Source organism: Copadichromis virginalis, linkage group LG14 (genome assembly GCF_057382275.1).
Source record: "Copadichromis virginalis isolate Kocher_CV1m ecotype Utaka linkage group LG14, C_Virginalis_male_GT1.1, whole genome shotgun sequence".
NCBI classification, from domain to species: domain Eukaryota; kingdom Metazoa; phylum Chordata; class Actinopteri; order Cichliformes; family Cichlidae; genus Copadichromis; species Copadichromis virginalis.
The window spans coordinates 15,899,788-15,912,928 of NC_140631.1; the positions used below are offsets into that span (position 1 = coordinate 15,899,788).

Consider the following 13,141-nt stretch of genomic DNA (forward strand, 5'->3'; position numbering starts at 1 on the left):
AAAACATGTCAACATTTATTAAGGACTAATAAACATTTATAAATGCCAAATGGGAGCCTTATTGTAAAGTGTAAAGCATAACACCATTTATTAATGACTACTAAACATTTATAAATGACAAAAGAGAGTTTTGTTGTAAAGTTTAAAACATGTCAACATTTATTAAGGACTAATAAACATTTATAAATGCCAAATGGGAGCCTTATTGTAAAGTGTAAAGCATAACACCATTTATTAATGACTACTAAACATTTATAAATGACAAAAGATAGCTTTGTCGTAAAGTTTAAAACATGTCAACATTTATTAATCACTAATTAACATTTTTAATTGCCAAAAGTGAGTCTTAAATGTATAATGTCACCATTTATAACACTTAGACCTAAATTACAATCAGTGCTTGAAATAACATTTAACTACTGTCAAAAATGGCAATGTATTGTAAGAGTAACACATGTAACATTAAATGTGTTTTTTAAAACACCAAACAGTCACCCACTCCAAAAAAAGTTCATGCCAGACTGGTTCAAACTGGAAATATTTTTTGTATGTCCTTAAATAAGCGTCCCAGTGGTCCATCAGGGTGTCGCGCTCCAGTTCCTCCTTAAGAAAAGTCAGTTTCTCTCGCTCCTTGTTAAGAAGGGCAGTTGCAGTAGGGGCAGGATTAGAAGAAGAATCTAAAGAACAAACAATTATTAAATTACAATACTAAAATAATTTATAATCTAAACTTGGGAAACTCAAATAAAATATTGATTAAAAACGGTTACAACTTGAATTTATAAAAAGCCACTTTGTAAAAATTATGTTATATACACGTGGTGGTTCAGACATTTCTAAAACAAGGCAAATAATTCTTATGTGTACTGCCTTACCAGGGTGTTTAATATAAATTTAATGATGCACATAAACAAAACTAAAAATATACAACTAAGTGATATCAATCGTTTGGAATAACCAATAGTAATAGAGCTATTCACATGTTATGTGATGTTAGTTAGCCACTGTAGCTAGCAGCCAAATGGCTCGGTAGCTAGCTAGCTAGCTAGCATTATACTCACCTTCATGTCTAACTGCTGACGTCGTTGGCTTAGTGCAATCTAGATCATCCAGTCTCTGCTTTTTGTATCTCTTCGAACGTGTGCTAACTGTGTAAGTCGCAGACGCACACAAATTTTTATCTTCTGCTCCATCCATGGTGCAGCAACTTGAACGAGCGCCTTCAGTGTGTCTGTTCGTGCTCCTTTGGCTTGACCTTCCAGAGCGCTCCACTGCCTGTCGCGCTCTGAGAGGAGGGGCTTTCCTTAATAAAGTTAACTGTGATTGGATGGTTGTATAAGCTCCTCTGCGTTTAAATTAAATTTGTTTTCCCTCCCCACATATTTCTTTAGCATGAATCCAGCGGGTTAGATCTACATAACAAAGTCGGAGATACATTATAACAGGTGAGACAATCCTCTTTTTTGCGTGGGACTATTTTTGATTATAGGGCTTGTTTTATATAGCATGTGAAGTTCTTTAACTCTGAACCGATTTGCACTAGACTCCCATAGAGTATTTTACGGTGTTTCGAGGTGATAATAAAATAAATTACTCATTTTTTCCCACCAGAATGTCTCTGGGAATGAGATTGCGCGCCAGAATAGAAGGAAAACAAACTAAATATAAGGCACTAAGGCTCATTAAATGGCTGCAGAAGAAACACCTGCTAAAAAAGAAGCTTAGATGTCCTGTTTGTCACCATAAGATGAAAATGATTTCCGTGGTGAAGAAAGACCAATATATGTGGTATGTATAATGCATGATAATGTAGTGCATGTAGTAAATATAACAAAATATTTCGGTTATCAATGCAAGAGGGAGCATTAACCTCTTTTCATTATTATTTTCTTCATACTTAATTTTGTGATTATCTTTTCAATTAATGCTCTTGTTTAAGGGTCCATTTCTTTACTTAACTCATTTGTATGTTCTCAGGTGCTGCAAAAGAGCAAGCCATAGGAAAGTTTCCAGAACAATTAGAACTAGCTCCCTCTTTGAGAAATCAAAAACATCTCTTTTCAGTTGGATGAAGTTCATTTACAGGTATATGTAGATGTAGACATTAATAGCAATGCACCTTTCATAATTGAACACCAATACGAGACTTGTGAAATAAAATTAGGGCCTCAGTAAGTAATAATTGCCTCAATTTCTATCACAGATTTTCACAAGGGCTCAGGCTCAGACAAATAGATATGATCGATGATGAAGTGGCTGGCAGCTCCAGAACACTAAGTAGCATGGCAAGACACATTCGACATGTTTGTATACGTGCAATTAAAAGACACAGAATAAACAATGGACACCGTCTTGGTGGTGACAGAGAATTTGTGGTTATAGATGAAAGCTGTCTCCGTCATCAGCGAAAGGTTGGTAAACTCTCAGACAGGTTTGTTAGAATCAATGCAGATCTGAATGTGTCCTCTAAACATGGAAACCTTTACCATAAGTTAAAAAAATTAGTAGAAGCAACCATCTTTTTGAATGTTTCTTTGTAGATATTCTGTTTAATTTTATTCTTTTTGTTTTCAGTATGCACGTGGACGCTTTGGAAATGCATGGAAAAGGAAGAAATGGGTATTTGGAATGATGGGAATTAAAGACAAAAGGCGAAGGCTCGTGTTAAAACTTGTTGAAAAACGATCAAGGCGCCACCTTGTTCCTCTGATCAGACAGCATGCTAAGTTGGGTAGTGCCATTATCAGTGATGAGTGGAGAGCCTACAAGAATGTTTTGACAAACATAGGGTACAGACATTACACTGTAAATCACAGCAGGTGGTTTGTAGATCCTCAATCTGGCAGTCATACACAGCATATCGAAAGGGCTTTGATGACCATCAAAGGACATGTCCGTAGACTAAGGAAATCGCACTGAGAAGTTGCTGGAGGAACACCTGATGGTTCTTGAGTGGTCATCTTGGCTTGGTTCGCGACACCCTGATGGACCACTGGGACGCTTATTTAAGGACATACAAAAAATATTTCCAGTTTGAACCAGTCTGGCATGAACTTTTTTTGGAGTGGGTGACTGTTTGGTGTTTTAAAAAACACATTTAATGTTACATGTGTTACTCTTACAATACATTGCCATTTTTGACAGTAGTTAAATGTTATTTCAAGCACTGATTGTAATTTAGGTCTAAGTGTTATAAATGGTGACATTATACATTTAAGACTCACTTTAGGCAATTATAAATGTTTATTAGTGATTAATAAATGTTGACATGTTTTAAACTTTACGACAAAGCTATCTTTTGTCATTTATAAATGTTTATTAGTGATTAATAAATGGTGTTATGCTTTACACTTTACAATAAGGCTCCCATTTGGCAATTATAAATGTTTATTAGTCCTTAATAAATGTTGACATGTTTTAAACTTTACGACAAAGCTATCTTTTGTCATTTATAAATGTTTAGTAGTCATTAATAAATGGTGTTATGCTTTACACTTTACAATAAGGCTCCCATTTGGCAATTATAAATGTTTATTAGTGATTAATAAATGTTGACATGTTTTAAACTTTACGACAAAGCTATCTTTTGTCATTTATAAATGTTTAGTAGTCATTAATAAATGGTGTTATGCTTTACACTTTACAATAAGGCTCCCATTTGGCAATTATAAATGTTTATTAGTGATTAATAAATGTTGACATGTTTTAAACTTTACAACAAAGCTATCTTTTGTCATTTATAAATGTTTAGTAGTCATTAATAAATGGTGTTATGCTTTACACTTTACAATAAGGCTCCCATTTGGCATTTATAAATATTTATTATTCATTAATAAATGGTTTTATGCTTTACACTTTACAACAAAGCTCCGATTGATAGTTGTGGATATTTATAATGCATTTCTGAAGTACAATTTTCTATGATAAAAAATATGTTTACAAATGCTGATTGTGCTTACAGGATAGTAACTTAGTCTGAAATGTTTAATATAGCAACTCTAGATGAAATATATAGGTGAACACATTTGGCTCACTATTTGGCAAGAAACCGGTCAGTTTTTTTCCTCTTTCTCACCCTTAACTAATGCATAATAAACCATTAATAATGGTTTATAAAGCATTTACAGATTAATTAATAATATAGCTATAAACTATTTATTAGCATCTATAAGGGAAGCCTTATTGTAAAGTAGTACCATATTAATATTATGCAATTTTACAAAAAATACCACACATTGTGAAATTATTAACTGTCTCATTGCAGTAATATGAAGCCACCTATTTGAATACTCAGTGCCTTGGGCAGATATTGTACATGTTTTTTCATACATCATGTTAACCAAGAGAGTTTCAGTGAAATACAAACACTTTGCTATGTCTCTCGGTCTGTTCTCTTGGTTTTCCAGATCTTTTCTTAACTTCCACAATTTTCTTTAACATGAAGTTCTTAATGATTTTTTAGAAATGGGAAACTGCAAGCTCAGAGTGCTTTGATATCTTTTTATAGTCCTTCCCTGTTTTGTAGGCACCAATTTGCTTCATTTTCACATCCTTACTCAGTTGCTTAAGGAAGACTTTGTTTGCACAGTGCTGTGTTAAGGTCTGAACACTCAGTCAAACTCATCAATATCTGGGAAAACAGGTAATTTGTGCAGTATTGCATACAAATTACATGTGGGGTAACTTCAAGTGAGGTTAAAGCCTTTCTCATGGCTGAAAAATAAGCTTAATTCAGTCAGCCAAACTATATGAAAAGCGTAAATATTACATGCATATGTACAGCTCTGAGTTGTCTAGGGCTTTGACTTGATTTCTCGCCACAAGAAAAAACCAAGCTCAGCACAGCAGGAGGAGGGGAGTAATGGTACTGACTTGGGGAAAGGTAAATTCGCAACCTACACGTGGGCACTACAGTAAAGGAGGGAGTTATGAAATGCTCATTACTGCCAGAAGCAGTAGCAGCCTCAAATCCCAGCACAGTTTCGGTGAGCGGTATGGTACCAGGCAGCAAAAAACTGAGGGGCACATGTTAAACCCACTACCGGCATTCAAAGAGTCCATTGCGTCGATTTCGCCATGTGAATGGGAATTTAATTTTTAAGCCACAAAGTTTTGTTATTCAGCTTCCAACATTAAAGTCAGATAACAGCCCAATTTAATCCACTAAGTGTAGCTGAATGAATACCGAGGTACTGATATCATTACTAATAAGTCTTGGTTAAATATCAATACTTGCCTCAGTTGGATTGTTACCAAAAATAAATTGCTCTCTTGCTCTTCCTAGTGTCTGCAATTTTTCTGTGTAGCTTTTTTTTGCTCAACACATTTCTTAATTATCATAGAGAAAAGCCTAGGGTTTTATCAAGCTTCTTTCCTACATACTGTACGTTTGGTAATAACATGGTAATAAAAAATGACTGGAAACACTCGGTGCTGCTTAGTATCAGATTAGAAGATGATTTTGTGCTATTGCCTACCATCCATTACCCTGACCACCACCTCTCACTTTCATTTTTCACCAGTGCTTCCTGGATTGACGCTGAACACTGCATGGGTCATGAGCCATGCACTACTGAATTATAGATGCAAGTAATTTCTAGGAAGATTAAATCTAGGCTCACATCTATGTGCCATGCATTTAAAGGGTAGCAGGTAAAAGGTGTGGGATGACAAGAAAAAAATGTACTTTCACAATATAATACTATAAAGAAAGTAGCCACCAAATATTATAAGATAAAATAAAAGAAACAAATCAGCAGTTAAAGATTACATCAGATGTCACCAAAACAGTTGGGAGTTTTTCTTAAGGTATCAGTATAGAGTTTGGAAAAATTTGGATGGTTATTGTATGCACAGTGAGGAAAACATCAAACATCAATTTTATATCCTGTGATATCAAGAAACCATAATATTTCCTAAGAATGTCATTTTGCACTCAACGTCTCCTACCATTGCAACCGAAGTTCCGAAATGAACTTTGTTTTTGCTTATGTGAACATGTCTGTATAATCACGTTGTATTACCAGCGACAGTAGTCAATCTCGGGAAGGCACTCCCATATACAACGCCCAGAAGGTTTTAGAGATAAATAAATTATAATTTAAGAGCCCTTCTATCTCTGGTGATAACTTTTAGCTTATTTCAATCTTTCAGTGACAGCATGCACTATGTATTTGTGTACATATGTGTGAAACCTGGTAAAATACACCACGTGTTGACCTGAGTCAACACAGTTTAACCTAAATAGATGGAAAGAGACGTGAGAGCAACTTTAGAAGGACAGTGAGTGACAGAAAGATGGAGTCAGATTAGAGCAAGGCCCAGATAAGTGTGCTGGAAGGAGCTGAAGAGGGGAAGAGAGAAATTGGAGACATGGTGACAGAGATATGTAAATGACAGAGAGAGGCGCGCTGAGAGTAGATGCTCAGAATGGTGGAAGTGGAAATGTCTGTCTGGTGACATGTGCATTAGCATCTCATCAGCGGAAGAAGGCCATGACATTGAATGGAGGTGACACAGTGAGATATGTAGTAGCCAAGAAGAACTCTTTAAGTCTTCTTCTTCTTTATATAGTCTGTCACTCTTGCTTTCTCTGTGACCCCTCATTCCACTCCTTTCAGTTTTTTAAAGTTCTGTTTTTTTTCCTCTCTGTGTTTGCTGTCACTGTATTTTATTTTTTCTCTACCCTTTCTCAAAGGAATAAGCACCACTCCATTAGCCCAAAGCCACGTCCTCAAAGATTAATCTCAGACTGCAAAAATAAATGCCAAGTTTCTGCTTCTTTCACTTGACCTCAAATTCTTTACGTGACTTTGGGTGTTTTTATGCGCATGTAATGCACCAGTTTAAAGAATCTTAAATGTCAACTGTGCACCTTGGAGCTATTTTAGTGCAGCTAACAAACCTTTTTGCTTAATCTCTGTGTCATATTGTAAGTTGCTGGTTACTTGAATATGATATGCAAGAACTGAAGAAGCCTCTCAGATGAGAGGTGAAACATCTTCACAAAACTTAAAGAAGTCCCGTTGCTTCTTGTTCCAAGCTACTTATACTAACATGACCTGTCACCTACACAGACACTAGCTAAAACAGTAATAATTGGCACTATAAAAAAAAATCCATCCATCCATCTTTTACCACTTTTCCAGGTTTGTGCAGGGGAAGCCAAGCCCTCTGGCACCTCTGAAAGTCAGTCAAAGATCTCCGTCTGCATCAGAACGTATGGCCTAGGGTTTGTCCTGGAGGCTTTCTAGTCAAATATCAGAACCATCTCAATTAGCTCCTTGTGAACAACTCCACTCTGAGCCCCTCCCAAAAAACTGAGCTTCTCGCCCTATAAAGCTGAGGCAAGACATCCTTTGGAGCCTATTTCCCCCTTTTGTATCAAAGATCTTATTGTTTGGGTTACTACCCACAGCTCGAAGCCATTAGTGAAAAGAATAAACAGAATCTGAGACAAAGGGCAGTCTTGGCAGAGTCCAGTGTGCACCAGGAATGAGTATGACTTATTGCAATGCAGACCAAGCTCTCACTGCAGTTGTACGGGGACCAGAAAGCCCTCAACATGAGACCGATACCCAATACTCCTAACAGGATGCCCCAAGGATACATGTAGATTGGTTGGCCAAATTCCAAATCCCAAAGAAAATTCCAAAATGTGGGATAAATAAAGTATTTCTTATTTTATCTTACCTTATCTTATTCCCCTGAAGTTGGAACACACCCTCTGATCCCCTGAAAAAAGAAACAATGAGCTGGGTGTGCAGTTCAGAAGCAATGCTCCAGACCTCAATGTCACAGAGGCGTGTCAGTCTTGACAACCCCACAACATCCAGAGCCTAAATAAAACTGAACTGATTATTGCATACCAGGCTAGCATGGTGTGTGTTTATCTCTCATATTCAAGATGGAGTAGGCTCCATCACAGACAGAGCAGCAGATGTCCGGGCAGCCTGACGTGGCCTCTCTACTCACCCACAAACGGGCAGCATATTGACAGTCTACATTCAGTGCGACAATAGTCATAACGATTGATTCACAAGCTGCACTACACACTGCTTCCACAAAATCTTGATATTTTCTGTTTAGAACTAGCGAAGTCACTATAGTATGGTTGTAGCGCATATGTAGAACATGTCATTTGAAAGGTCATTCAGAGAAATGAAGACACACAACACAAATGGAAAGAGGTAAGTGAATTGTATTCACTTATTTTACTTCTATTTCTTTATACACTAAACTGCAGCTGGAGAGGCAAATGTCAATAAGGTGTTAACTGCTGCCACGTCATCTCCTAAGCCCAGATACACTAAAAGTATGTCTATATGTGATGTGTATGTGCATTCCTATGGGTGTGAATAAGTCCTTGTAAAATAAGTAAAGGAAATAGGATTCTGTGTCGTAATAGGGCTTCCTAAAGAGTGATTGTCAGTGTCTTTGGAAAGAAATTACATTTGCATTTTGTATGTGATGCCCACTGAAGTGTGAGCTCACTTAACCTAATTTATACTTCTGTTGTTTCTATTGCAAATGTAGGCATTGCCATTTGAAAATACTGTTAATTAACTGATTTAAGCTCAGGATATAGTTTCTCAGCAAGGACACTTTGTATTTGTAGATGGCAATGTGGTTTAACCTGATCATTACACTCAGAATCACGCTTCATGTTTTCCCTCATAATGGCTGAAAAGTCAGCAAAGACAAGGCGCATCTCATTGTCTTTCTTGTTTCCAGCTTAGGATTTCTCCCAGGTTTCTCTGTATTTTCAGACCATCTCCCATGGCCTTCTGTTATAGCCTTTCTCCAGGTAAGCTCCAGGAATTTGTGTGACCCTCAAAACTGACTTTGACTTTGAGCACTTGGAATTCATGCATCAGTAAGTTTTATGTGTTCATCTAATGTTACACGTATCGCCAGATTGTCTCTAATATGCAGTCGACACACACAATCCACGCTGAATAGAATTTCAGTGCATCTGTCAATGCAATGTAGCAACACACAACCCGATTCAAGTGGTGTGTGTTGCCACTTGTCTGAGATAATCAGCCCTTATCTGTTGTTTCACTAATTTAGCTCTCCTTACTTCAAGGACAGAGAAAAAAATGGCTAGTTAAAAAGAAAAAAAAACCCCAAAACAAACAAAGAAAAGCCATATGTGTGACTCTTCAGATGTGTGTTACAGGGAGTTTCTGACTTCATTATAGTTGTAAAGCTCTTCACTGAGTCGAGCTTCAGAATTAATAATGCATAATTGAAACATTAATGATGCCTCTTTCTAACTGTAGACAATGAGTTCCAACCATTTTCATTATAATTATCCATTCTGGACCATTAGATGAAAATGCCTGTAAATTGTTGTCTATGTTTGGAGAGAGATACCGAGATGAGTGTGCAGGGACTGTCTTCAAAGTGCAAGTCTGGAAAAATTTTGAGACAGTACAAAAATATCGTGTCCCTAACTTATTAGAGAAAATATTTAATAATTTCAATTCCAAAATAACATCACACTTTATATATATATATATATATATATATATATATACGAGTCACTGGAACTCTATTCTTACATAAGATATTCTCTCACTTGGTGTTATGTCGTGGTTGATGTACAATTGTGATTAATCTGATGAGTACAAATGCCATTGCACATGATTCACATCACAATCCTACCCAGCAGGCTCTGCAAGTGACCAGTCACCATCACTGAAATAAATCATATGATGAAGATAATTACTTATTTCAAAATACTGATTTCTAGTGAATTTTGTTTCTACAGAGAGAAGTGGACCCAACCCATTCCAGAAAAAAATCCTTTCCTTTCCTTTCCTTTCCTTTCCTTTCCTTTCCTTTCCTTTCCTTTCCTTTCCTTTCCTTCCCTTTCCTTCCCTTTCCTTTCCTTTCCTTTCCTTTCCTTTCCTTTCCTTTCCTTTCCTTCCCTTTCCTTTCCTTTCCTTTCCTTTCCTTTCCTTTCCTTTCCTTTCCTTTCCTTCCCTTCCCTTCCCTTCCCTTTCCTTTCCTTTCCTTTCCTTTCCTTTATTAACTCACTTTCCCCTGTCTACCACTTATACTGAAGGAAACAGCTCTCTTTCCATCTGACCCTGTGCAATATCAGCATAACATTGTTAGGTGATTACTTGCTGAGGGAGCAAGATGTAACCGGTTACAGAATATCACGCAGCACCGCTTGATTAACAATCTGTCTGAGACATGTTGTGCAACGGCTGCTTTCCTCCAGCGGTTTTGGCTGCTGCCTCAAAGGACAGCAAAGGGACAGCAACTAGAGTCCAAGAGCATTAATAGAATCTGACGCAGCCAGTCAGTAGTGTATATATACATGTATGTGTGCGTGTGTGCGTATGTGTGTGTGTTTGCCTGTGACAGAAAACAGAAGGATAAGTGGGAAAGGTACAGCACTCACTGTAGAGACATACAGAGACATCTTTCACCATATTGCTCTGTCTTTCTTCTTTTACTGACTCAAACACCCCTTCTCACTTGTCTTTGTGGTTCTCTCTCTGCTTCCTCCATTCCTCACCTTCATATGCAAATGAGTAATGGTGAGTAGTACCTAATATGCTTCAGTCTCACCTACGCTAAAAGGGAAACAGTGACACGATCCAGCCCAGTATGAAATACGACACTCGGATTCTCATAAGCACATTTCCAAAAACTTTTCAAAAGTTCGTGACTCTTGAAGAGGAAAGAAAAAAGAAAGATGCCCTTTGTGGAAATAGTGGTTGAGAAAGCTGTACTTGTGCCTTAGAATGCAGGGTTTGTGAAGAGAAGAAACAACAATGGAGCCAGAGAAAGGGGGAAAAAATACAGACGAATAGAAGCAAGCACAGAGAGACAATGTACAGGCAGAAACTGATTTTTGTTGAGTGTACCACAAGTGAGAGTGATAACAAAAGACAGAGAGACACAGAAAAAGAGGCCAAAAGTGGATGCATTTTTCTTCCCCTCAATTAAGTGGCACACTTTATTTATGGTTACTTTTCATTGCCTAGATCCTCAAGCTCTCTGTGTGCCGGGGGGTGTTTTTTAGCAAGTTGTCCCAATGACTGGGTGAAACAGATGAAAACGATGTGATTTGTTGTAGGAGTGCTATTTTCATGCCATCACTTTTTTTTCTTTTCCTGAGCTTTTTGTTGTTTTTGTTTGGTTGACACTTAGAGAAGGGGATCTTTGGCCCCCTCCGGAAATGTTCCAGTTCCAAATTCCCAGTTTGCTCATCAGCGCATGTGGGCGTGTGTGCATGCACATTTGTGTCTTTGTGTGCATATATTAGCTGTTTTCATGCTACGTATTTCAACATGAATGGATTTAAATAGAGAGCCTAAAAAGAGAAACAAAGCAACAAAGCAATCTCAATAATCATCATCACCTTAGGTGAAGGATCAGACATTGACAACCAAATGATGGAAACTGTGGGTTAAGCTGTGTTGAAAGAGTTATTCCCTCAGAAAACATGGCCTATCTTAGTCTTGAAAAGGCTGAAGTGCTCAAGAGATATTCTGATGGCTGAACATGAAGAGATCGTGTTACATAAATACAACTTAGATTTGTCATGTTTACCTTTCTTGTAAAAATGTGTCTGCTGCACGACGCATTAAAATAAATATACATGGGCATTAATACAAAATGTGTCTAAATAGATTTGAAAGAAATAACAAGCAAATTTATTCATAGTGCCAGCTACGCCTTAGTCTGGATTGTATCTGGTGTCATGGACATGTGTATCAGACTCCTGTAAAACATTGGCAGGAGGAGGCAGAAGTTTTAAAAGGAATTTTGAAGCCATGCACCCACAAGCTTAGTCATTGTGGTTATGTAAAAAAACAACAACAAATATGATGCAATGAAAACAGCTGAACTGGTTAAAGTTAACAGTGTGAAGGCAGGGTGCAGATGACAATGACAAATGACACTGTATATGTGACTATATTGTCAATATTAGGGTTAATAAAGAATATATTTACAACAGTACCTAATACCAGTGTTGATTTTATTACTATGATTGTGATAACCCTACTGCAATGCATTGATTATTTCATTTTAGACACAAAAGCACCATAACGTATTGACCCAGCTAACATTACTTAGAGTGAGTTTCTCTTCTGAGATGGAATTAAATTCTACACTAAATAAGCCAGAGGTCATACCTTACTGTCATGATTTAATGGTGTCAGTAAATGGTCTGTGGTAAAGGGCACCATTCCTGTAAATGGCCAAACTGAACAGTAGAATTTTCAAGGGACCATACAAATGAAATATGAGTTGTTCTGAAGTACACTCAACAAAAATATAAACGCAACACCTTTGTTACTGCTCCCATTCCCCATGGGATGGACGTAGAGACCTAAAATTCATTCCAGATACACAATATAACCATCCCTCCCAAACAGTGGTCACAAATCAGTCCAAATGTGTGGTAGTGGGCACATCTGCTATATTGAGATAATCCATCCCACCTCACAGGTGTGCCACATCAGGATGCTGATCTGACATCATGAGTAGTGCACAGGTGTACCTCAGACTGCCCACAACAAAAGGCCACCCTGGAATGTGCAGTTTTGTCTCACAGCAAAATGCCACAGATGCCACAAGCAATGAGGGAGCGTGCAATTGGCATGCTGACAGCAGGAATGTGAACCAGATCTGTCGCCCGTGCATTGAATGTTCATTTCTCAACCATAAGCCGTCTCCACAGGCGTTTCAGAGAATATGGCAGCACATCCAACCGGCCTCACAACCGCAGACCTCGTGTAACCACACCAGCCCAGGACCTCCACATCCAGCAGGTTCACCTCCAAGATCGTCTGAGACCAGCCACCCAGACAGCTGCTGGAACAATTGGTTTGCACAACCAAACAATTTCTGCACAAACTGTCAGAAACCGTCTCAGGGACGCTCAACTGCATGCCCGTCGTCCTCATCGGGGTCTTGACCTGACTCCAGCTCGTCGCCGTAACAGACTTGTGTGGGCAAATGCTCACATTCGATGGCGTCTGGCACGTTGGAGAGGTGTGCGCTTCACGGATGAATCATGGTTCACATTGTTCAGGGCAGATGGCAGCTGAGAATGTCCCAGTTCTTGCATGGCCAGCATACTCACCGGACATGTCACCCATTGAGCATGTTC

General features: G+C 38.1%; 1 long non-coding RNA gene and 1 pseudogene across 1 annotated transcript; one reads left to right on the forward strand and one right to left on the reverse strand.

The window, feature by feature from the left end:
- Window positions 1-353: 353 nt before the first annotated feature.
- On the reverse strand, window positions 354-1,362 carry LOC146693725 (uncharacterized). The gene is made up of 2 exons (XR_014914788.1): window positions 1,062-1,362; window positions 354-677 (listed from the first exon to the last, which is right to left on the reverse strand). It is a non-coding gene; the product is annotated as an uncharacterized LOC146693725 (long non-coding RNA).
- An 18-nt stretch (window positions 1,363-1,380) lies between these two features.
- On the forward strand, window positions 1,381-3,210 carry LOC146693726 (uncharacterized; annotated as a pseudogene).
- The last annotated feature ends 9,931 nt before the right edge of the window (window positions 3,211-13,141 follow it).